The 16,684-nt window shown below is 40.8% G+C and overlaps 8 non-coding genes and 59 pseudogenes across 8 annotated transcripts; all 67 read right to left on the bottom strand.

The window, feature by feature from the left end:
- Positions 1–236: 236 nt before the first annotated feature.
- On the bottom strand, positions 237–355 carry LOC134962210 (5S ribosomal RNA; annotated as a pseudogene).
- Positions 356–462: 107 nt separating this feature from the next.
- LOC134964323 (5S ribosomal RNA) lies at positions 463–581 on the bottom strand (annotated as a pseudogene).
- Positions 582–688: 107 nt separating this feature from the next.
- LOC134961571 (5S ribosomal RNA) lies at positions 689–807 on the bottom strand. Its single transcript, XR_010187930.1, has one exon. It is a non-coding gene; the product is annotated as a 5S ribosomal RNA (ribosomal RNA).
- A 107-nt stretch (positions 808–914) lies between these two features.
- On the bottom strand, positions 915–1,033 carry LOC134963053 (5S ribosomal RNA; annotated as a pseudogene).
- Positions 1,034–1,140: 107 nt separating this feature from the next.
- On the bottom strand, positions 1,141–1,259 carry LOC134960186 (5S ribosomal RNA; annotated as a pseudogene).
- A 107-nt stretch (positions 1,260–1,366) lies between these two features.
- Positions 1,367–1,485, bottom strand: LOC134962209 (5S ribosomal RNA; annotated as a pseudogene).
- Positions 1,486–1,592: 107 nt separating this feature from the next.
- Positions 1,593–1,711, bottom strand: LOC134959981 (5S ribosomal RNA; annotated as a pseudogene).
- A 107-nt stretch (positions 1,712–1,818) lies between these two features.
- LOC134963138 (5S ribosomal RNA) lies at positions 1,819–1,937 on the bottom strand (annotated as a pseudogene).
- Positions 1,938–2,044: 107 nt separating this feature from the next.
- LOC134962207 (5S ribosomal RNA) lies at positions 2,045–2,163 on the bottom strand (annotated as a pseudogene).
- Positions 2,164–2,270: 107 nt separating this feature from the next.
- On the bottom strand, positions 2,271–2,389 carry LOC134963949 (5S ribosomal RNA; annotated as a pseudogene).
- Positions 2,390–2,496: 107 nt separating this feature from the next.
- Positions 2,497–2,615, bottom strand: LOC134961222 (5S ribosomal RNA; annotated as a pseudogene).
- Positions 2,616–2,948: 333 nt separating this feature from the next.
- On the bottom strand, positions 2,949–3,067 carry LOC134964010 (5S ribosomal RNA; annotated as a pseudogene).
- Positions 3,068–3,174: 107 nt separating this feature from the next.
- On the bottom strand, positions 3,175–3,293 carry LOC134960025 (5S ribosomal RNA). Its single transcript, XR_010187688.1, has one exon. It is a non-coding gene; the product is annotated as a 5S ribosomal RNA (ribosomal RNA).
- A 107-nt stretch (positions 3,294–3,400) lies between these two features.
- Positions 3,401–3,519, bottom strand: LOC134962594 (5S ribosomal RNA; annotated as a pseudogene).
- Positions 3,520–3,852: 333 nt separating this feature from the next.
- Positions 3,853–3,971, bottom strand: LOC134961407 (5S ribosomal RNA; annotated as a pseudogene).
- Positions 3,972–4,078: 107 nt separating this feature from the next.
- Positions 4,079–4,197, bottom strand: LOC134960465 (5S ribosomal RNA; annotated as a pseudogene).
- A 107-nt stretch (positions 4,198–4,304) lies between these two features.
- Positions 4,305–4,423, bottom strand: LOC134961831 (5S ribosomal RNA; annotated as a pseudogene).
- Positions 4,424–4,530: 107 nt separating this feature from the next.
- Positions 4,531–4,649, bottom strand: LOC134962545 (5S ribosomal RNA; annotated as a pseudogene).
- A 107-nt stretch (positions 4,650–4,756) lies between these two features.
- On the bottom strand, positions 4,757–4,875 carry LOC134964083 (5S ribosomal RNA; annotated as a pseudogene).
- Positions 4,876–4,982: 107 nt separating this feature from the next.
- Positions 4,983–5,101, bottom strand: LOC134960298 (5S ribosomal RNA; annotated as a pseudogene).
- A 107-nt stretch (positions 5,102–5,208) lies between these two features.
- On the bottom strand, positions 5,209–5,327 carry LOC134961238 (5S ribosomal RNA; annotated as a pseudogene).
- Positions 5,328–5,434: 107 nt separating this feature from the next.
- On the bottom strand, positions 5,435–5,553 carry LOC134961801 (5S ribosomal RNA; annotated as a pseudogene).
- A 107-nt stretch (positions 5,554–5,660) lies between these two features.
- LOC134962206 (5S ribosomal RNA) lies at positions 5,661–5,779 on the bottom strand (annotated as a pseudogene).
- Positions 5,780–5,886: 107 nt separating this feature from the next.
- LOC134960672 (5S ribosomal RNA) lies at positions 5,887–6,005 on the bottom strand (annotated as a pseudogene).
- A 333-nt stretch (positions 6,006–6,338) lies between these two features.
- Positions 6,339–6,457, bottom strand: LOC134961751 (5S ribosomal RNA; annotated as a pseudogene).
- Positions 6,458–6,564: 107 nt separating this feature from the next.
- LOC134962543 (5S ribosomal RNA) lies at positions 6,565–6,683 on the bottom strand (annotated as a pseudogene).
- Positions 6,684–6,790: 107 nt separating this feature from the next.
- LOC134964809 (5S ribosomal RNA) lies at positions 6,791–6,909 on the bottom strand (annotated as a pseudogene).
- Positions 6,910–7,016: 107 nt separating this feature from the next.
- On the bottom strand, positions 7,017–7,135 carry LOC134959165 (5S ribosomal RNA). The gene has a single exon (XR_010187240.1). It is a non-coding gene; the product is annotated as a 5S ribosomal RNA (ribosomal RNA).
- A 107-nt stretch (positions 7,136–7,242) lies between these two features.
- Positions 7,243–7,361, bottom strand: LOC134961237 (5S ribosomal RNA; annotated as a pseudogene).
- Positions 7,362–7,468: 107 nt separating this feature from the next.
- Positions 7,469–7,587, bottom strand: LOC134961800 (5S ribosomal RNA; annotated as a pseudogene).
- A 107-nt stretch (positions 7,588–7,694) lies between these two features.
- Positions 7,695–7,813, bottom strand: LOC134962205 (5S ribosomal RNA; annotated as a pseudogene).
- Positions 7,814–7,920: 107 nt separating this feature from the next.
- Positions 7,921–8,039, bottom strand: LOC134960670 (5S ribosomal RNA; annotated as a pseudogene).
- A 333-nt stretch (positions 8,040–8,372) lies between these two features.
- Positions 8,373–8,491, bottom strand: LOC134961750 (5S ribosomal RNA; annotated as a pseudogene).
- A 107-nt stretch (positions 8,492–8,598) lies between these two features.
- On the bottom strand, positions 8,599–8,717 carry LOC134962204 (5S ribosomal RNA; annotated as a pseudogene).
- A 107-nt stretch (positions 8,718–8,824) lies between these two features.
- Positions 8,825–8,943, bottom strand: LOC134963948 (5S ribosomal RNA; annotated as a pseudogene).
- Positions 8,944–9,050: 107 nt separating this feature from the next.
- Positions 9,051–9,169, bottom strand: LOC134960128 (5S ribosomal RNA; annotated as a pseudogene).
- A 333-nt stretch (positions 9,170–9,502) lies between these two features.
- Positions 9,503–9,621, bottom strand: LOC134964009 (5S ribosomal RNA; annotated as a pseudogene).
- Positions 9,622–9,728: 107 nt separating this feature from the next.
- On the bottom strand, positions 9,729–9,847 carry LOC134961226 (5S ribosomal RNA). Its single transcript, XR_010187869.1, has one exon. It is a non-coding gene; the product is annotated as a 5S ribosomal RNA (ribosomal RNA).
- A 107-nt stretch (positions 9,848–9,954) lies between these two features.
- LOC134961588 (5S ribosomal RNA) lies at positions 9,955–10,073 on the bottom strand (annotated as a pseudogene).
- A 107-nt stretch (positions 10,074–10,180) lies between these two features.
- Positions 10,181–10,299, bottom strand: LOC134959081 (5S ribosomal RNA; annotated as a pseudogene).
- A 107-nt stretch (positions 10,300–10,406) lies between these two features.
- Positions 10,407–10,525, bottom strand: LOC134964940 (5S ribosomal RNA; annotated as a pseudogene).
- Positions 10,526–10,632: 107 nt separating this feature from the next.
- On the bottom strand, positions 10,633–10,751 carry LOC134959980 (5S ribosomal RNA; annotated as a pseudogene).
- A 107-nt stretch (positions 10,752–10,858) lies between these two features.
- LOC134961829 (5S ribosomal RNA) lies at positions 10,859–10,977 on the bottom strand (annotated as a pseudogene).
- Positions 10,978–11,084: 107 nt separating this feature from the next.
- LOC134963361 (5S ribosomal RNA) lies at positions 11,085–11,203 on the bottom strand (annotated as a pseudogene).
- Positions 11,204–11,310: 107 nt separating this feature from the next.
- Positions 11,311–11,429, bottom strand: LOC134964081 (5S ribosomal RNA; annotated as a pseudogene).
- A 107-nt stretch (positions 11,430–11,536) lies between these two features.
- LOC134961559 (5S ribosomal RNA) lies at positions 11,537–11,655 on the bottom strand. Its single transcript, XR_010187927.1, has one exon. It is a non-coding gene; the product is annotated as a 5S ribosomal RNA (ribosomal RNA).
- A 107-nt stretch (positions 11,656–11,762) lies between these two features.
- LOC134963178 (5S ribosomal RNA) lies at positions 11,763–11,881 on the bottom strand (annotated as a pseudogene).
- A 107-nt stretch (positions 11,882–11,988) lies between these two features.
- LOC134960185 (5S ribosomal RNA) lies at positions 11,989–12,107 on the bottom strand (annotated as a pseudogene).
- A 107-nt stretch (positions 12,108–12,214) lies between these two features.
- LOC134962203 (5S ribosomal RNA) lies at positions 12,215–12,333 on the bottom strand (annotated as a pseudogene).
- Positions 12,334–12,440: 107 nt separating this feature from the next.
- Positions 12,441–12,559, bottom strand: LOC134963945 (5S ribosomal RNA; annotated as a pseudogene).
- Positions 12,560–12,666: 107 nt separating this feature from the next.
- LOC134960875 (5S ribosomal RNA) lies at positions 12,667–12,785 on the bottom strand (annotated as a pseudogene).
- Positions 12,786–13,118: 333 nt separating this feature from the next.
- LOC134963919 (5S ribosomal RNA) lies at positions 13,119–13,237 on the bottom strand (annotated as a pseudogene).
- A 107-nt stretch (positions 13,238–13,344) lies between these two features.
- Positions 13,345–13,463, bottom strand: LOC134959903 (5S ribosomal RNA). Its single transcript, XR_010187672.1, has one exon. It is a non-coding gene; the product is annotated as a 5S ribosomal RNA (ribosomal RNA).
- Positions 13,464–13,570: 107 nt separating this feature from the next.
- LOC134962592 (5S ribosomal RNA) lies at positions 13,571–13,689 on the bottom strand (annotated as a pseudogene).
- A 107-nt stretch (positions 13,690–13,796) lies between these two features.
- Positions 13,797–13,915, bottom strand: LOC134958921 (5S ribosomal RNA; annotated as a pseudogene).
- Positions 13,916–14,022: 107 nt separating this feature from the next.
- On the bottom strand, positions 14,023–14,141 carry LOC134963774 (5S ribosomal RNA; annotated as a pseudogene).
- Positions 14,142–14,248: 107 nt separating this feature from the next.
- Positions 14,249–14,367, bottom strand: LOC134959978 (5S ribosomal RNA; annotated as a pseudogene).
- A 107-nt stretch (positions 14,368–14,474) lies between these two features.
- On the bottom strand, positions 14,475–14,593 carry LOC134961827 (5S ribosomal RNA; annotated as a pseudogene).
- Positions 14,594–14,700: 107 nt separating this feature from the next.
- Positions 14,701–14,819, bottom strand: LOC134962202 (5S ribosomal RNA; annotated as a pseudogene).
- A 107-nt stretch (positions 14,820–14,926) lies between these two features.
- Positions 14,927–15,045, bottom strand: LOC134964528 (5S ribosomal RNA; annotated as a pseudogene).
- Positions 15,046–15,152: 107 nt separating this feature from the next.
- Positions 15,153–15,271, bottom strand: LOC134961547 (5S ribosomal RNA). Its single transcript, XR_010187925.1, has one exon. It is a non-coding gene; the product is annotated as a 5S ribosomal RNA (ribosomal RNA).
- Positions 15,272–15,378: 107 nt separating this feature from the next.
- Positions 15,379–15,497, bottom strand: LOC134961236 (5S ribosomal RNA; annotated as a pseudogene).
- A 107-nt stretch (positions 15,498–15,604) lies between these two features.
- On the bottom strand, positions 15,605–15,723 carry LOC134959977 (5S ribosomal RNA; annotated as a pseudogene).
- A 107-nt stretch (positions 15,724–15,830) lies between these two features.
- Positions 15,831–15,949, bottom strand: LOC134961826 (5S ribosomal RNA; annotated as a pseudogene).
- Positions 15,950–16,056: 107 nt separating this feature from the next.
- Positions 16,057–16,175, bottom strand: LOC134962201 (5S ribosomal RNA; annotated as a pseudogene).
- Positions 16,176–16,282: 107 nt separating this feature from the next.
- LOC134964527 (5S ribosomal RNA) lies at positions 16,283–16,401 on the bottom strand (annotated as a pseudogene).
- A 107-nt stretch (positions 16,402–16,508) lies between these two features.
- Positions 16,509–16,627, bottom strand: LOC134961535 (5S ribosomal RNA). Its single transcript, XR_010187923.1, has one exon. It is a non-coding gene; the product is annotated as a 5S ribosomal RNA (ribosomal RNA).
- Positions 16,628–16,684: the final 57 nt, after the last annotated feature.

Raw genomic sequence — 16,684 nt, 5'->3', positions numbered from 1 at the left:
AGTATAAAAATACCTACATCACCTTGTAATGCCAGGTGGTCTCCCATCCAAGTACTAACCAGGCCCAACACTTCTTAGCTTCCAAAATTAGATGAGTTTGGGCGTATCCAGTGTGGTGTGGCTGAAGATAATTTTTATGGTTTCTGTCAGAACTTTTCTACTTCTAACTACTGGTAAATAAATGAAAAAGTTTGAAAATGGAATGCATCAACAGAACGGAGTTGGCAGTATTAAAATATCTGCAGCACCTTGCATTCCCAGGAGGTTTCCCATCCAAATACTAACCAGGCCCAGCACTGCTTAGTTTCCAAGATCAGATGAGATTGGGCGTATCCAGTGTGATGTGGCTGTAGATGAGCTTTGCGGTTTCTGTTAGAACTTTTCTACTTCTAACTGCTGGTACATAAATAAATAAGTTTGAAAATGGAATGCTTCAACAGAATGGTGTTGGCAATATAAAAATACCTACAGCACCTTGTATTGCCAGGTTGTCTCCCATCTAAGTACTAACCAGGACCAACACTGCTTAGCTTCCAAGATCAGATGAGATTGGGCGTATCCAATGTTGTGTGGCTGTAGATGAGCTTTGTGGTTTCTGTTAGAACTTTTCTACTTCTAACTACTGGTACATAAATGAATAAGATTGAAAATGGAATGCATCAATAGAACAGTGTTGGCAGTATAAAAATACCTACAGCACCTTTTATTCCCAGGTGGTCTCCCATCCAAGTACTAACCAGGCCCAACACTGCTTAGCTTCCAAAATCAGATGAGATTGGGTGTATCCAGTGTGGTGTGGCTGTAGATGAGCTTTGTGGTTTCTGTTAGAACTTTTCTACTTCTAGCTACTGGTACATAAATGAATAAGTTTGAAAATGGAATGCATCAACAGAACGGTGTTGGCAGTATAAAAATATCTGCAGCACCTTGTATTCCCATGTGGTCTCCCATCAAAGTACTAACCAGTCCCAATACTGCTTAGCTTCCAAGATCAGATGAGATTGGGCGTATCCAGTGTTGTGTGGCTGTAGATGAGCTTTGTAGTTTCTGTTAGAACTTTTCTGCTTCTAACTACTGGTACATAAATGAATAAGTTTGAAAATGGAATGCATCAACAGAACGGTGTTGGCAGTATAAAAATACCTACAGCACCTCGTATTCCCAGGTGGTCTCCCACCAAAGTACTAAACAGGCCCAACACTGCTTAGCTTCCAAGATCAGATGAGATTGTTCGTATCCAGTGTGGTGTGGCTGTAGATGAGCTTTGTGGTTTCTGTTAGAACTTTTCTACTTCTAACTACTGGTAAATAAATGAAAAAGTTTGAAAATGGAATGCATCAACAGAACGGAGTTGGCAGTATAAAAATATCTGCAGCACCTTGCATTCCCAGGAGGTTTCCCATCCAAATACTAACCAGGCCCAGCACTGCTTAGTTTCCAAGATCAGATGAGATTGGGCGTATCCAGTGTGATGTGGCTGTAGATGAGCTTTGCGGTTTCTGTTAGAACTTTTCTACTTCTAGCTACTGGTACATAAATAAATAAGTTTGAAAATGGAATGCATCAACAGAACGGTGTTGGCAGTATAAAAATACCTACAGCACCTTGTATTGCCAGGTGGTCTCCCATCCAAGTACTAACCAGGACCAACACTGCTTAGCTTCCAAGATCAGATGAGATTGGGCGTATCCAGTGTGGTGTGGCTGTAGATGAGTTTTGTAGTTTCTGTTAGAACTTTTCTACTTCTAACTACTGGTACATAAATGAATAAGTTTGAAAATGGAAAGCATCAACAGAACGGTGTTGGCAGTATAAAAATACCTCCAGCACCTCATATTTCCAGGTGGTCTCCCACCAAAGTACTAAACAGGCCCAACACTGCTTAGCTTCCAAGATCAGATGAGATTGTTCGTATCCAGTGTGGTGTGGCTGTAGATGAGCTTTGTGGTTTCTGTTAGAACTTTTCTACTTCTAACTACTGGTAAATAAATGAAAAAGTTTGAAAATGGAATGCATCAACAGAACGGAGTTGGCAGTATTAAAATATCTGCAGCACCTTGCATTCCCAGGAGGTTTCCCATCCAAATACTAACCAGGCCCAGCACTGCTTAGTTTCCAAGATCAGATGAGATTGGGCGTATCCAGTGTGATGTGGCTGTAGATGAGCTTTGCGGTTTCTGTTAGAACTTTTCTACTTCTAACTGCTGGTACATAAATAAATAAGTTTGAAAATGGAATGCTTCAACAGAATGGTGTTGGCAATATAAAAATACCTACAGCACCTTGTATTGCCAGGTGGTCTCCCATCCAAGTACTAACCAGGACCAACACTGGTTATCTTCCAAGATCAGATGAGATTGGGCGTATCCAATGTTGTGTAGCTGTAGATGAGCTTTGTGGTTTCTGTTAGAACTTTTCTACTTCTAACTACTGGTACATAAATGAATAAGATTGAAAATGGAATGCATCAACAGAACAGTGTTGGCAGTATAAAAATACCTACAGCACATTGTATTTCCAGGTGGTCTCCCATCCAAGTATTAACCAGGCCCAACACTGCTTAGCTTCCAAAATCAGATGAGATTGGGTGTATCCAGTGTGGTGTGGCTGTAGATGAGCTTTGTAGTTTCTGTTAGAACTTTTCTACTTCTAACTACTGGTACATAAATAAATAAGTTTGAAAATGGAATGCATCAACAGAACGGTATTGGCAGTATAAAAACACCTACAGCACCGTGTAATGCCAGGTGGTCTCCCATCCAAGTACTAACCATGCCCAACACTTCTTAGCTTCCAAGATTAGATGAGTTTGGGCGTATCCAGTGTGGTGTGGCTGAAGATAATATTTGTGGTTTCTGTCAGAACTTTTCTACTTCTAACTACTGGTAAATAAATGAAAAAGTTTGAAAATGGAATGCATCAACAGAACGGAGTTGGCAGTATAAAAATATCTGCAGCACCTTGCATTCCCAGGTGGTTTCCCATCCAAATACTAACCAGGCCCAGCTCTGCTGAGTTTCCAAGATCAGATGAGATTGGGCGTATCCAGTGTGGTGTGGCTGAAGATAATTTTTGTGGTTTCTGTTAGAACTTTTCTACTTCTAACTACTGGTAAATAAATGAAAAAGTTTGAAATTGGAATGCATCAACAGAACGGTGTTGGAAGTATAAAAATACCTACAGCACCTTGTATTCTCAGGAGGTCTCCCATCCAAGTACTAACCAGGCCCAACACTGCTTAGCTTCCAAGATCAGATGAGATTGGGTGTATCCAGTGTGGTGTGGCTGTAGATGAGCTTTGTGGTTTCTGTTAGAACTTTTCTACTTCTAGCTACTGGTACATAAATGAATAAGTTTGAAAATGGAATGCATCAACAGAACGGTGTTGGCAGTATAAAAATACCTGCAGCACCTTGTATTCCCAGGTGGTCTCCCATCAAAGTACTAACCAGTCCCAATACTGCTTAGCTTCCAAGATCAGATAAGATTGGGCGTATCCAGTGTGGTGTGGCTGTAGATGAGCTTTGTAGTTTCTGTTAGAACTTTTCTACTTCTAACTACTGGTACATAAATGAATAAGTTTGAAAATGGAATGCATCAACAGAACGGTATTGGCAGTATAAAAATACCTACAGCACCGTGTAATGCCAGGTGGTCTCCCATCCAAGTACTAACCAGGCCCAACACTTCTTAGCTTCCAAGATTATATGAGTTTGGGCGTATCCAATGTGGTGTGACTGAAGATAATTTTTGTGGTTTCTGTCAGAACTTTTCTACTTCTAACTACTGGTAAATAAATGAAAAAGTTTGAAAATGGAATGCATCAACAGAACGGAGTTGGCAGTATAAAAATATCTGCAGCACCTTGCATTCCCAGGTGGTTTCCCATCCAAATACTAACCAGGCCCAGCTCTGCTTAGCTGCCAAGATCAGATGAGATTGGGCGTATCCAGTGTGGTGTGGCTGTAGATGAGTTTTGTAGTTTCTGTTAGAACTTTTCTACTTCTAACTACTGGTACATAAATGAATAAGTTTGAAAATGGAATGCATCAACAGAACGGTGTTGGCAGTATAAAAATACCTACAGCACCTTGTATTGCCAGGTGGTCTCCCATCCAAGTACTAACCAGGACCAACACTGCTTAGCTGCCAAGATCAGATGAGATTGGGCGTATCCAGTGTGGTGTGGCTGTAGATGAGTTTTGTAGTTTCTGTTAGAACTTTTCTACTTCTAACTACTGGTACATAAATGAATAAGTTTGAAAATGGAATGCATCAACAGAACGGTGTTGGCAGTATAAAAATACCTCCAGCACCTCATATTCCCAGGTGGTCTCCCACCAAAGTACTAAACAGGCCCAACACTGCTTAGCTTCCAAGATCAGATGAGATTGTTCGTATCCAGTGTGGTGTGGCTGTAGATGAGCTTTGTGGTTTCTGTTAGAACTTTTCTACTTCTAACTACTGGTAAATAAATGAAAAAGTTTGAAAATGGAATGCATCAACAGAACGGAGTTGGCAGTATTAAAATATCTGCAGCACCTTGCATTCCCAGGAGGTTTCCCATCCAAATACTAACCAGGCCCAGCACTGCTTAGTTTCCAAGATCAGATGAGATTGGGCGTATCCAGTGTGATGTGACTGTAGATGAGCTTTGCGGTTTCTGTTAGAACTTTTCTACTTCTAACTGCTGGTACATAAATAAATAAGTTTGAAAATGGAATGCTTCAACAGAATGGTGTTGGCAATATAAAAATACCTACAGCACCTTGTATTGCCAGGTTGTCTCCCATCCAAGTACTAACCAGGACCAACACTGCTTAGCTTCCAAGATCAGATGAGATTGGGCGTATCCAATGTTGTGTGGCTGTAGATGAGCTTTGTGGTTTCTGTTAGAACTTTTCTACTTCTAACTACTGGTACATAAATGAATAAGATTGAAAATGGAATGCATCAATAGAACAGTGTTGGCAGTATAAAAATACATACAGCACCTTTTATTCCCAGGTGGTCTCCCATCCAAGTACTAACCAGACCCAACACTGCTTAGCTTCCAAAATCAGATGAGATTGGGTGTATCCAGTGTGGTGTGGCTGTAGATGAGCTTTGTGGTTTCTGTTAGAACTTTTCTACTTCTAGCTACTGGTACATAAATGAATAAGTTTGAAAATGGAATGCATCAACAGAACGGTGTTGGCAATATAAAAATACCTGCAGCACCTTGTATTCCCAGGTGGTCTCCCATCAAAGTACTAACCAGTCCCAATACTGCTTAGCTTCCAAGATCAGATGAGATTGGGCGTATCCAGTGTGGTGTGGCTGTAGATGAGCTTTGTAGTTTCTGTTAGAACTTTTCTACTTCTAACTACTGGTACATAAATGAATAAGTTTGAAAATGGAATGCATCAACAGAACGGTGTTGGCAGTATAAAAATACCTACAGCACCTCGTAATCCCAGGTGGTCTCCCACCAAAGTACTAAACAGGCCCAACACTGCTTAGCTTCCAAGATCAGATGAGATTGTTCGTATCCAGTGTGGTGTGGCTGTAGATGAGCTTTGTGGTTTCTGTTAGAACTTTTCTACTTCTAACTACTGGTAAATAAATGAAAAAGTTTGAAAATGGAATGCATCAACAGAACGGAGTTGGCAGTATAAAAATATCTGCAGCACCTTGCATTCCCAGGAGGTTTCCCATCCAAATACTAACCAGGCCCAGCACTGCTTAGTTTCCAAGATCAGATGAGATTGGGCGTATCCAGTGTGATGTGGCTGTAGATGAGCTTTGCGGTTTCTGTTAGAACTTTTCTACTTCTAGCTACTGGTACATAAATAAATAAGTTTGAAAATGGAATGCTTCAACAGAATGGTGTTGGCAATATAAAAATACCTACAGCACCTTGTATTGCCAGGTGGTCTCCCATCCAAGTACTAACCATGCCCAACACTGCTTAGCTTCCAAAATCAGATGAGATTGGGTGTATCCAGTGTGGTGTGGCTGTAGATGAGCTTTGTAGTTTCTGTTAGAACTTTTCTACTTCTAACTACTGGTACATAAATGAATAAGTTTGAAAATGGAATGCATCAACAGAACGGTATTGGCAGTATAAAAACACCTACAGCACCGTGTAATGCCAGGTGGTCTCCCATCCAAGTACTAACCATGCCCAACACTTCTTAGCTTCCAAGATTAGATGAGTTTGGGCGTATCCAGTGTGGTGTGGCTGAAGATAATATTTGTGGTTTCTGTCAGAACTTTTCTACTTCTAACTACTGGTAAATAAATGAAAAAGTTTGAAAATGGAATGCATCAACAGAACGGTGTTGGCAGTATAAAAATACCTACAGCACCTTGTAATCCCAGGTGGTCTCCCACCAAAGTACTAAACAGGCCCAACACTGCTTAGCTTCCAAGATCAGATGAGATTGTTCGTATCCAGTGTGGTGTGGCTGTAGATGAGCTTTGTGGTTTCTGTTAGAACTTTTCTACTTCTAACTACTGGTAAATAAATGAAAAAGTTTGAAAATGGAATGCATCAACAGAACGGAGTTGGCAGTATTAAAATATCTGCAGCACCTTGCATTCCCAGGAGGTTTCCCATCCAAATACTAACCAGGCCCAGCACTGCTTAGTTTCCAAGATCAGATGAGATTGGGCGTATCCAGTGTGATGTGACTGTAGATGAGCTTTGCGGTTTCTGTTAGAACTTTTCTACTTCTAACTGCTGGTACATAAATAAATAAGTTTGAAAATGGAATGCTTCAACAGAATGGTGTTGGCAATATAAAAATACCTATAGCACCTTGTATTGCCAGGTTGTCTCCCATCCAAGTACTAACCAGGACCAACACTGCTTAGCTTCCAAGATCAGATGAGATTGGGCGTATCCAATGTTGTGTGGCTGTAGATGAGCTTTGTGGTTTCTGTTAGAACTTTTCTACTTCTAACTACTGGTACATAAATGAATAAGATTGAAAATGGAATGCATCAATAGAACAGTGTTGGCAGTATAAAAATACATACAGCACCTTTTATTCCCAGGTGGTCTCCCATCCAAGTACTAACCAGGCCCAACACTGCTTAGCTTCCAAAATCAGATGAGATTGGGTGTATCCAGTGTGGTGTGGCTGTAGATGAGCTTTGTGGTTTCTGTTAGAACTTTTCTACTTCTAGCTACTGGTACATAAATGAATAAGTTTGAAAATGGAATGCATCAACAGAACGGTGTTGGCAATATAAAAATACCTGCAGCACCTTGTATTCCCAGGTGGTCTCCCATCAAAGTACTAACCAGTCCCAATACTGCTTAGCTTCCAAGATCAGATGAGATTGGGCGTATCCAGTGTGGTGTGGCTGTAGATGAGCTTTGTAGTTTCTGTTAGAACTTTTCTACTTCTAACTACTGGTACATAAATGAATAAGTTTGAAAATGGAATGCATCAACAGAACGGTGTTGGCAGTATAAAAATACCTACAGCACCTCGTAATCCCAGGTGGTCTCCCACCAAAGTACTAAACAGGCCCAACACTGCTTAGCTTCCAAGATCAGATGAGATTGTTCGTATCCAGTGTGGTGTGGCTGTAGATGAGCTTTGTGGTTTCTGTTAGAACTTTTCTACTTCTAACTACTGGTAAATAAATGAAAAAGTTTGAAAATGGAATGCATCAACAGAACGGAGTTGGCAGTATAAAAATATCTGCAGCACCTTGCATTCCCAGGAGGTTTCCCATCCAAATACTAACCAGGCCCAGCACTGCTTAGTTTCCAAGATCAGATGAGATTGGGCGTATCCAGTGTGATGTGGCTGTAGATGAGCTTTGCGGTTTCTGTTAGAACTTTTCTACTTCTAGCTACTGGTACATAAATAAATAAGTTTGAAAATGGAATGCTTCAACAGAATGGTGTTGGCAATATAAAAATACCTACAGCACCTTGTATTGCCAGGTGGTCTCCCATCCAAGTACTAACCATGCCCAACACTGCTTAGCTTCCAAAATCAGATGAGATTGGGTGTATCCAGTGTGGTGTGGCTGTAGATGAGCTTTGTAGTTTCTGTTAGAACTTTTCTACTTCTAACTACTGGTACATAAATGAATAAGTTTGAAAATGGAATGCATCAACAGAACGGTATTGGCAGTATAAAAACACCTACAGCACCGTGTAATGCCAGGTGGTCTCCCATCCAAGTACTAACCATGCCCAACACTTCTTAGCTTCCAAGATTAGATGAGTTTGGGCGTATCCAGTGTGGTGTGGCTGAAGATAATATTTGTGGTTTCTGTCAGAACTTTTCTACTTCTAACTACTGGTAAATAAATGAAAAAGTTTGAAAATGGAATGCATCAACAGAACGGTGTTGGCAGTATAAAAATACCTACAGCACCTTGTAATCCCAGGTGGTCTCCCACCAAAGTACTAAACAGGCCCAACACTGCTTAGCTTCCAAGATCAGATGAGATTGTTCGTATCCAGTGTGGTGTGGCTGTAGATGAGCTTTGTGGTTTCTGTTAGAACTTTTCTACTTCTAACTACTGGTAAATAAATGAAAAAGTTTGAAAATGGAATGCATCAACAGAACGGAGTTGGCAGTATAAAAATATCTGCAGCACCTTGCATTCCCAGGAGGTTTCCCATCCAAATACTAACCAGGCCCAGCACTGCTTAGTTTCCAAGATCAGATGAGATTGGGCGTATCCAGTGTGATGTGGCTGTAGATGAGCTTTGCGGTTTCTGTTAGAACTTTTCTACTTCTAGCTACTGGTACATAAATAAATAAGTTTGAAAATGGAATGCTTCAACAGAATGGTGTTGGCAATATAAAAATACCTACAGCACCTTGTATTGCCAGGTGGTCTCCCATCCAAGTACTAACCAGGACCAACACTGGTTATCTTCCAAGATCAGATGAGATTGGGCGTATCCAATGTTGTGTAGCTGTAGATGAGCTTTGTGGTTTCTGTTAGAACTTTTCTACTTCTAACTACTGGTACATAAATGAATAAGAATGAAAATGGAATGCATCAACAGAACAGTGTTGGCAGTATAAAAATACCTACAGCACATTGTATTCCCAGGTGGTCTCCCATCCAAGTATTAACCAGGCCCAACACTGCTTAGCTTCCAAAATCAGATGAGATTGGGTGTATCCAGTGTGGTGTGGCTGTAGATGAGCTTTGTAGTTTCTGTTAGAACTTTTCTACTTCTAACTACTGGTACATAAATGAATAAGTTTGAAAATGGAATGCATCAACAGAACGGTATTGGCAGTATAAAAACACCTACAGCACCGTGTAATGCCAGGTGGTCTCCCATCCAAGTACTAACCATGCCCAACACTTCTTAGCTTCCAAGATTAGATGAGTTTGGGCGTATCCAGTGTGGTGTGGCTGAAGATAATTTTTGTGGTTTCTGTCAGAACTTTTCTACTTCTAACTACTGGTAAATAAATGAAAAAGTTTGAAAATGGAATGCATCAACAGAACGGAGTTGGCAGTATAAAAATATCTGCAGCACCTTGCATTCCCAGGTGGTTTCCCATCCAAATACTAACCAGGCCCAGCTCTGCTGAGTTTCCAAGATCAGATGAGATTGGGCGTATCCAGTGTGGTGTGGCTGAAGATAATTTTTGTGGTTTCTGTCAGAACTTTTCTACTTCTAACTACTGGTAAATAAATGAAAAAGTTTGAAATTGGAATGCATCAACAGAACGGTGTTGGCAGTATAAAAATACCTACAGCACCTTGTATTCTCAGGAGGTCTCCCATCCAAGTACTAACCAGGCACAACACTGCTTAGCTTCCAAGATCAGATGAGATTGGGTGTATCCAGTGTGGTGTGGCTGTAGATGAGCTTTGTGGTTTCTGTTAGAACTTTTCTACTTCTAGCTACTGGTACATAAATGAATAAGTTTGAAAATGGAATGCATCAACAGAACGGTGTTGGCAGTATAAAAATACCTGCAGCACCTTGTATTCCCAGGTGGTCTCCCATCAAAGTACTAACCAGTCCCAATACTGCTTAGCTTCCAAGATCAGATAAGATTGAGCGTATCCAGTGTGGTGTGGCTGCAGATGAGCTTTGAAGTTTCTGTTAGAACTTTTCTACTTCTAACTACTGGTACATAAATGAATAAGTTTGAAAATGGAATGCATCAACAGAACGGTATTGGCAGTATAAAAATACCTACAGCACCGTGTAATGCCAGGTGGTCTCCCATCCAAGTACTAACCAGGCCCAACACTTCTTAGCTTCCAAGATTATATGAGTTTGGGCGTATCCAGTGTGGTGTGACTGAAGATAATTTTTGTGGTTTCTGTCAGAACTTTTCTACTTCTAACTACTGGTAAATAAATGAAAAAGTTTGAAAATGGAATGCATCAACAGAACGGAGTTGGCAGTATAAAAATATCTGCAGCACCTTGCATTCCCAGGTGGTTTCCCATCCAAATGCTAACCAGGCCCAGCTCTGCTGAGTTTCCAAGATCAGATGAGATTGGGCGTATCCAGTGTGGTGTGGCTGTAGATGAACTTTGCAGTTTCTGTTAGAACTTTTCTACTTCTAGCTACTGGTACATAAATTAATAAGTTTGAAAATGGAATGCATCAACAGAACGGTGTTGGCAGTATTAAAATACCTACAGCACCTTGTATTGCCAGGTGGTCTCCCATCCAAGTACTAACCAGGACCAACACTGCTTAGCTTCCAAGATCAGATGAGATTGGGCGTATCCAGTGTGGTGTGGCTGTAGATGAGTTTTGTAGTTTCTGTTAGAACTTTTCTACTTCTAACTACTGGTACATAAATGAATACGTTTGAAAATGGAATGCATCAACAGAACGGTGTTGGCAGTATAAAAATACCTCCAGCACCTCATATTCCCAGGTGGTCTCCCACCAAAGTACTAAACAGGCCCAACACTGCTTAGCTTCCAAGATCAGATGAGATTGTTCGTATCCAGTGTGGTGTGGCTGTAGATGAGCTTTGTGGTTTCTGTTAGAACTTTTCTACTTCTAACTACTGGTAAATAAATGAAAAAGTTTGAAAATGGAATGCATCAACAGAACGGAGTTGGCAGTATTAAAATATCTGCAGCACCTTGCATTCCCAGGAGGTTTCCCATCCAAATACTAACCAGGCCCAGCACTGCTTAGTTTCCAAGATCAGATGAGATTGGGCGTATCCAGTGTAATGTGACTGTAGATGAGCTTTGCGGTTTCTGTTAGAACTTTTCTACTTCTAACTGCTGGTACATAAATAAATAAGTTTGAAAATGGAATGCTTCAACAGAATGGTGTTGGCAATATAAAAATACCTACAGCACCTTGTATTGCCAGGTTGTCTCCCATCCAAGTACTAACCAGGACCAACACTGCTTAGCTTCCAAGATCAGATGAGATTGGGCGTATCCAATGTTGTGTGGCTGTAGATGAGCTTTGTGGTTTCTGTTAGAACTTTTCTACTTCTAACTACTGGTACATAAATGAATAAGATTGAAAATGGAATGCATCAATAGAACAGTGTTGGCAGTATAAAAATACCTACAGCACCTTTTATTCCCAGGTGGTCTCCCATCCAAGTACTAACCAGGCCCAACACTGCTTAGCTTCCAAAATCAGATGAGATTGGGTGTATCCAGTGTGGTGTGGCTGTAGATGAGCTTTGTGGTTTCTGTTAGAACTTTTCTACTTCTAGCTACTGGTACATAAATGAATAAGTTTGAAAATGGAATGCATCAACAGAACGGTGTTGGCAGTATAAAAATACCTGCAGCACCTTGTATTCCCAGGTGGTCTCCCATCAAAGTACTAACCAGTCCCAATACTGCTTAGCTTCCATGATCAGATGAGATTGGGCGTATCCAGTGTGGTGTGGCTGTAGATGAGCTTTGTAGTTTCTGTTAGAACTTTTCTACTTCTAACTACTGGTACATAAATGAATAAGTTTGAAAATGGAATGCATCAACAGAACGGTGTTGGCAGTATAAAAATACCTACAGCACCTCGTATTCCCAGGTGGTCTCCCACCAAAGTACTAAACAGGCCCAACACTGCTTAGCTTCCAAGATCAGATGAGATTGTTCGTATCCAGTGTGGTGTGGCTGTAGATGAGCTTTGTGGTTTCTGTTAGAACTTTTCTACTTCTAACTACTGGTAAATAAATGAAAAAGTTTGAAAATGGAATGCATCAACAGAACGGAGTTGGCAGTATAAAAATATCTGCAGCACCTTGCATTCCCAGGAGGTTTCCCATCCAAATACTAACCAGGCCCAGCACTGCTTAGTTTCCAAGATCAGATGAGATTGGGCGTATCCAGTGTGATGTGGCTGTAGATGAGCTTTGCGGTTTCTGTTAGAACTTTTCTACTTCTAGCTACTGGTACATAAATAAATAAGTTTGAAAATGGAATGCTTCAACAGAATGGTGTTGGCAATATAAAAATACCTACAGCACCTTGTATTGCCAGGTGGTCTCCCATCCAAGTACTAACCAGGACCAACACTGGTTATCTTCCAAGATCAGATGAGATTGGGCGTATCCAATGTTGTGTAGCTGTAGATGAGCTTTGTGGTTTCTGTTAGAACTTTTCTACTTCTAACTACTGGTACATAAATGATTAAGATTGAAAATGGAATGCATCAACAGAACAGTGTTGGCAGTATAAAAATACCTACAGTACATTGTATTCCCAGGTGGTCTCCCATCCAAGTATTAACCAGGCCCAACACTGCTTAGCTTCCAAAATCAGATGAGATTGGGTGTATCCAGTGTGGTGTGGCTGTAGATGAGCTTTGTAGTTTCTGTTAGAACTTTTCTACTTCTAACTACTGGTACATAAATGAATAAGTTTGAAAATGGAATGCATCAACAGAACGGTATTGGCAGTATAAAAACACCTACAGCACCGTGTAATGCCAGGTGGTCTCCCATCCAAGTACTAACCATGCCCAACACTTCTTAGCTTCCAAGATTAGATGAGTTTGGGCGTATCCAGTGTGGTGTGGCTGAAGATAATTTTTGTGGTTTCTGTCAGAACTTTTCTACTTCTAACTACTGGTAAATAAATGAAAAAGTTTGAAAATGGAATGCATCAACAGAACGGAGTTGGCAGTATAAAAATATCTGCAGCACCTTGCATTCCCAGGTGGTTTCCCATCCAAATACTAAACAGGCCCAGCTCTGCTGAGTTTCCAAGATCAGATGAGATTGGGCGTATCCAGTGTGGTGTGGCTGAAGATAATTTTTGTGGTTTCTGTCAGAACTTTTCTACTTCTAACTACTGGTAAATAAATGAAAAAGTTTGAAATTGGAATGCATCAACAGAACGGTGTTGGCAGTATAAAAATACCTACAGCACCTTGTATTCTCAGGAGGTCTCCCATCCAAGTACTAACCAGGCCCAACACTGCTTAGCTTCCAAGATCAGATGAGATTGGGTGTATCCAGTGTGGTGTGGCTGTAGATGAGCTTTGTGGTTTCTGTTAGAACTTTTCTACTTCTAGCTACTGGTACATAAATGAATAAGTTTGAAAATGGAATGCATCAACAGAACGGTGTTGGCAGTATAAAAATACCTGCAGCACCTTGTATTCCCAGGTGGTCTCCCATCAAAGTACTAACCAGTCCCAATACTGCTTAGCTTCCAAGATCAGATAAGATTGGGCGTATCCAGTGTGGTGTGGCTGTAGATGAGCTTTGTAGTTTCTGTTAGAACTTTTCTACTTCTAACTACTGGTACATAAATGAATAAGTTTGAAAATGGAATGCATCAACAGAACGGTATTGGCAGTATAAAAATACCTACAGCACCGTGTAATGCCAGGTGGTCTCCCATCCAAGTACTAACCAGGCCCAACACTTCTTAGCTTCCAAGATTATATGAGTTTGGGCGTATCCAGTGTGGTGTGGCTGAAGATAATTTTTGTGGTTTCTGTCAGAACTTTTCTACTTCTAACTACTGGTAAATAAATGAAAAAGTTTGAAAATGGAATGCATCAACAGAACGGAGTTGGCAGTATAAAAATATCTGCAGCACCTTGCATTCCCAGGTGGTTTCCCATCCAAATACTAACCAGGCCCAGCTCTGCTGAGTTTCCAAGATCAGATGAGATTGGGCGTATCCAGTGTGGTGTGGCTGTAGATGAACTTTGCGGTTTCTGTTAGAACTTTTCTACTTCTAGCTACTGGTACATAAATTAATAAGTTTGAAAATGGAATGCATCAACAGAACGGTGTTGGCAGTATAAAAATACCTACAGCACCTTGTATTGCCAGGTGGTCTCCCATCCAAGTACTAACCAGGACCAACACTGCTTAGCTTCCAAGATCAGATGAGATTGGGCGTATCCAGTGTGGTGTGGCTGTAGATGAGTTTTGTAGTATCTGTTAGAACTTTTCTACTTCTAACTACTGGTACATAAATGAATAAGTTTGAAAATGGAATGCATCAACAGAACGGTGTTGGCAGTATAAAAATACCTCCAGCACCTCATATTCCCAGGTGGTCTCCCACCAAAGTACTAAACAGGCCCAACACTGCTTAGCTTCCAAGATCAGATGAGATTGTTCGTATCCAGTGTGGTGTGGCTGTAGATGAGCTTTGTGGTTTCTGTTAGAACTTTTCTACTTCTAACTACTGGTAAATAAATGAAAAAGTTTGAAAATGGAATGCATCAACAGAACGGAGTTGGCAGTATTAAAATATCTGCAGCACCTTGCATTCCCAGGAGGTTTCCCATCCAAATACTAACCAGGCCCAGCACTGCTTAGTTTCCAAGATCAGATGAGATTGGGCGTATCCAGTGTGATGTGGCTGTAGATGAGCTTTGCGGTTTCTGTTAGAACTTTTCTACTTCTAACTGCTGGTACATAAATAAATAAGTTTGAAAATGGAAGTCTTCAACAGAATGGTGTTGGCAATATAAAAATACCTACAGCACCTTGTATTGCCAGGTTGTCTCCCATCCAAGTACTAACCAGGACCAACACTGCTTAGCTTCCAAGATCAGATGAGATTGGGCATATCCAATGTTGTGTGGCTGTAGATGAGCTTTGTGGTTTCTGTTAGAACTTTTCTACTTCTAACTACTGGTACATAAATGAATAAGATTGAAAATGGAATGCATCAATAGAACAGTGTTGGCAGTATAAAAATACCTACAGCACCTTTTATTCCCAGGTGGTCTCCCATCCAAGTACTAACCAGGCCCAACACTGCTTAGCTTCCAAAATCAGATGAGATTGGGTGTATCCAGTGTGGTGTGGCTGTAGATGAGCTTTGTGGTTTCTGTTAGAACTTTTCTACTTCTAGCTACTGGTACATAAATGAATAAGTTTGAAAATGGAATGCATCAACAGAACGGTGTTGGCAGTATAAAAATACCTGCAGCACCTTGTATTCCCAGGTGGTCTCCCATCAAAGTACTAACCAGTCCCAATACTGCTTAGCTTCCAAGATCAGATGAGATTGGGCGTATCCAGTGTGGTGTGGCTGTAGATGAGCTTTGCGGTTTCTGTTAGAACTTTTCTACTTCTAGCTACTGGTACATAAATTAATAAGTTTGAAAATGGAATGCATCAACAGAACGGTGTTGGCAGTATAAAAATACCTACAGCACCTTGTATTGCCAGGTGGTCTCCCATCCAAGTACTAACCAGGACCAACACTGCTTAGCTTCCAAGATCAGATGAGATTGGGCGTATCCAGTGTGGTGTGGCTGTAGATGAGTTTTGTAGTTTCTGTTAGAACTTTTCTACTTCTAACTACTGGTACATAAATGAATAAGTTTGAAAATGGAATGCATCAACAGAACGGTGTTGGCAGTATAAAAATACCTCCAGCACCTCATATTCCCAGGTGGTCTCCCACCAAAGTACTAAACAGGCCCAACACTGCTTAGCTTCCAAGATCAGATGAGATTGTTCGTATCCAGTGTGGTGTGGCTGTAGATGAGCTTTGTGGTTTCTGTTAGAACTTTTCTACTTCTAACTACTGGTAAATAAATGAAAAAGTTTGAAAATGGAATGCATCAACAGAACGGAGTTGGCAGTATTAAAATATCTGCAGCACCTTGCATTCCCAGGAGGTTTCCCATCCAAATACTAACCAGGCCCAGCACTGCTTAGTTTCCAAGATCAGATGAGATTGGGCGTATCCAGTGTGATGTGGCTGTAGATGAGCTTTGCGGTTTCTGTTAGAACTTTTCTACTTCTAACTGCTGGTACATAAATAAATAAGTTTGAAAATGGAATGCTTCAACAGAATGGTGTTGGCAATATAAAAATACCTACAGCACCTTGTATTGCCAGGTTGTCTCCCATCCAAGTACTAACCAGGACCAACACTGCTTAGCTTCCAAGATCAGATGAGATTGGGCATATCCAATGTTGTGTGGCTGTAGATGAGCTTTGTGGTTTCTCTTAGAACTTTTCTACTTCTAACTACTGGTACATAAATGAATAAGATTGAAAATGGAATGCATCAATAGAACAGTGTTGGCAGTATAAAAATACCTACAGCACCTTTTATTCCCAGGTGGTCTCCCATCCAAGTACTAACCAGGCCCAACACTGCTTAGCTTCCAAAATCAGATGAGATTGGGTGTATCCAGTGTGGTGTGGCTGTAGATGAGCTTTGTGGTTTCTGTTAGAACTTTTCTACTTCTAGCTACTGGTACATAAATGAA

Source organism: Pseudophryne corroboree, chromosome 9, assembly GCF_028390025.1.
Source record: "Pseudophryne corroboree isolate aPseCor3 chromosome 9, aPseCor3.hap2, whole genome shotgun sequence".
Classification (NCBI taxonomy): domain Eukaryota; kingdom Metazoa; phylum Chordata; class Amphibia; order Anura; family Myobatrachidae; genus Pseudophryne; species Pseudophryne corroboree.
Note: the sequence above shows the minus strand (reverse complement) of the source record. Positions and strands in the feature narration are given on the sequence as shown.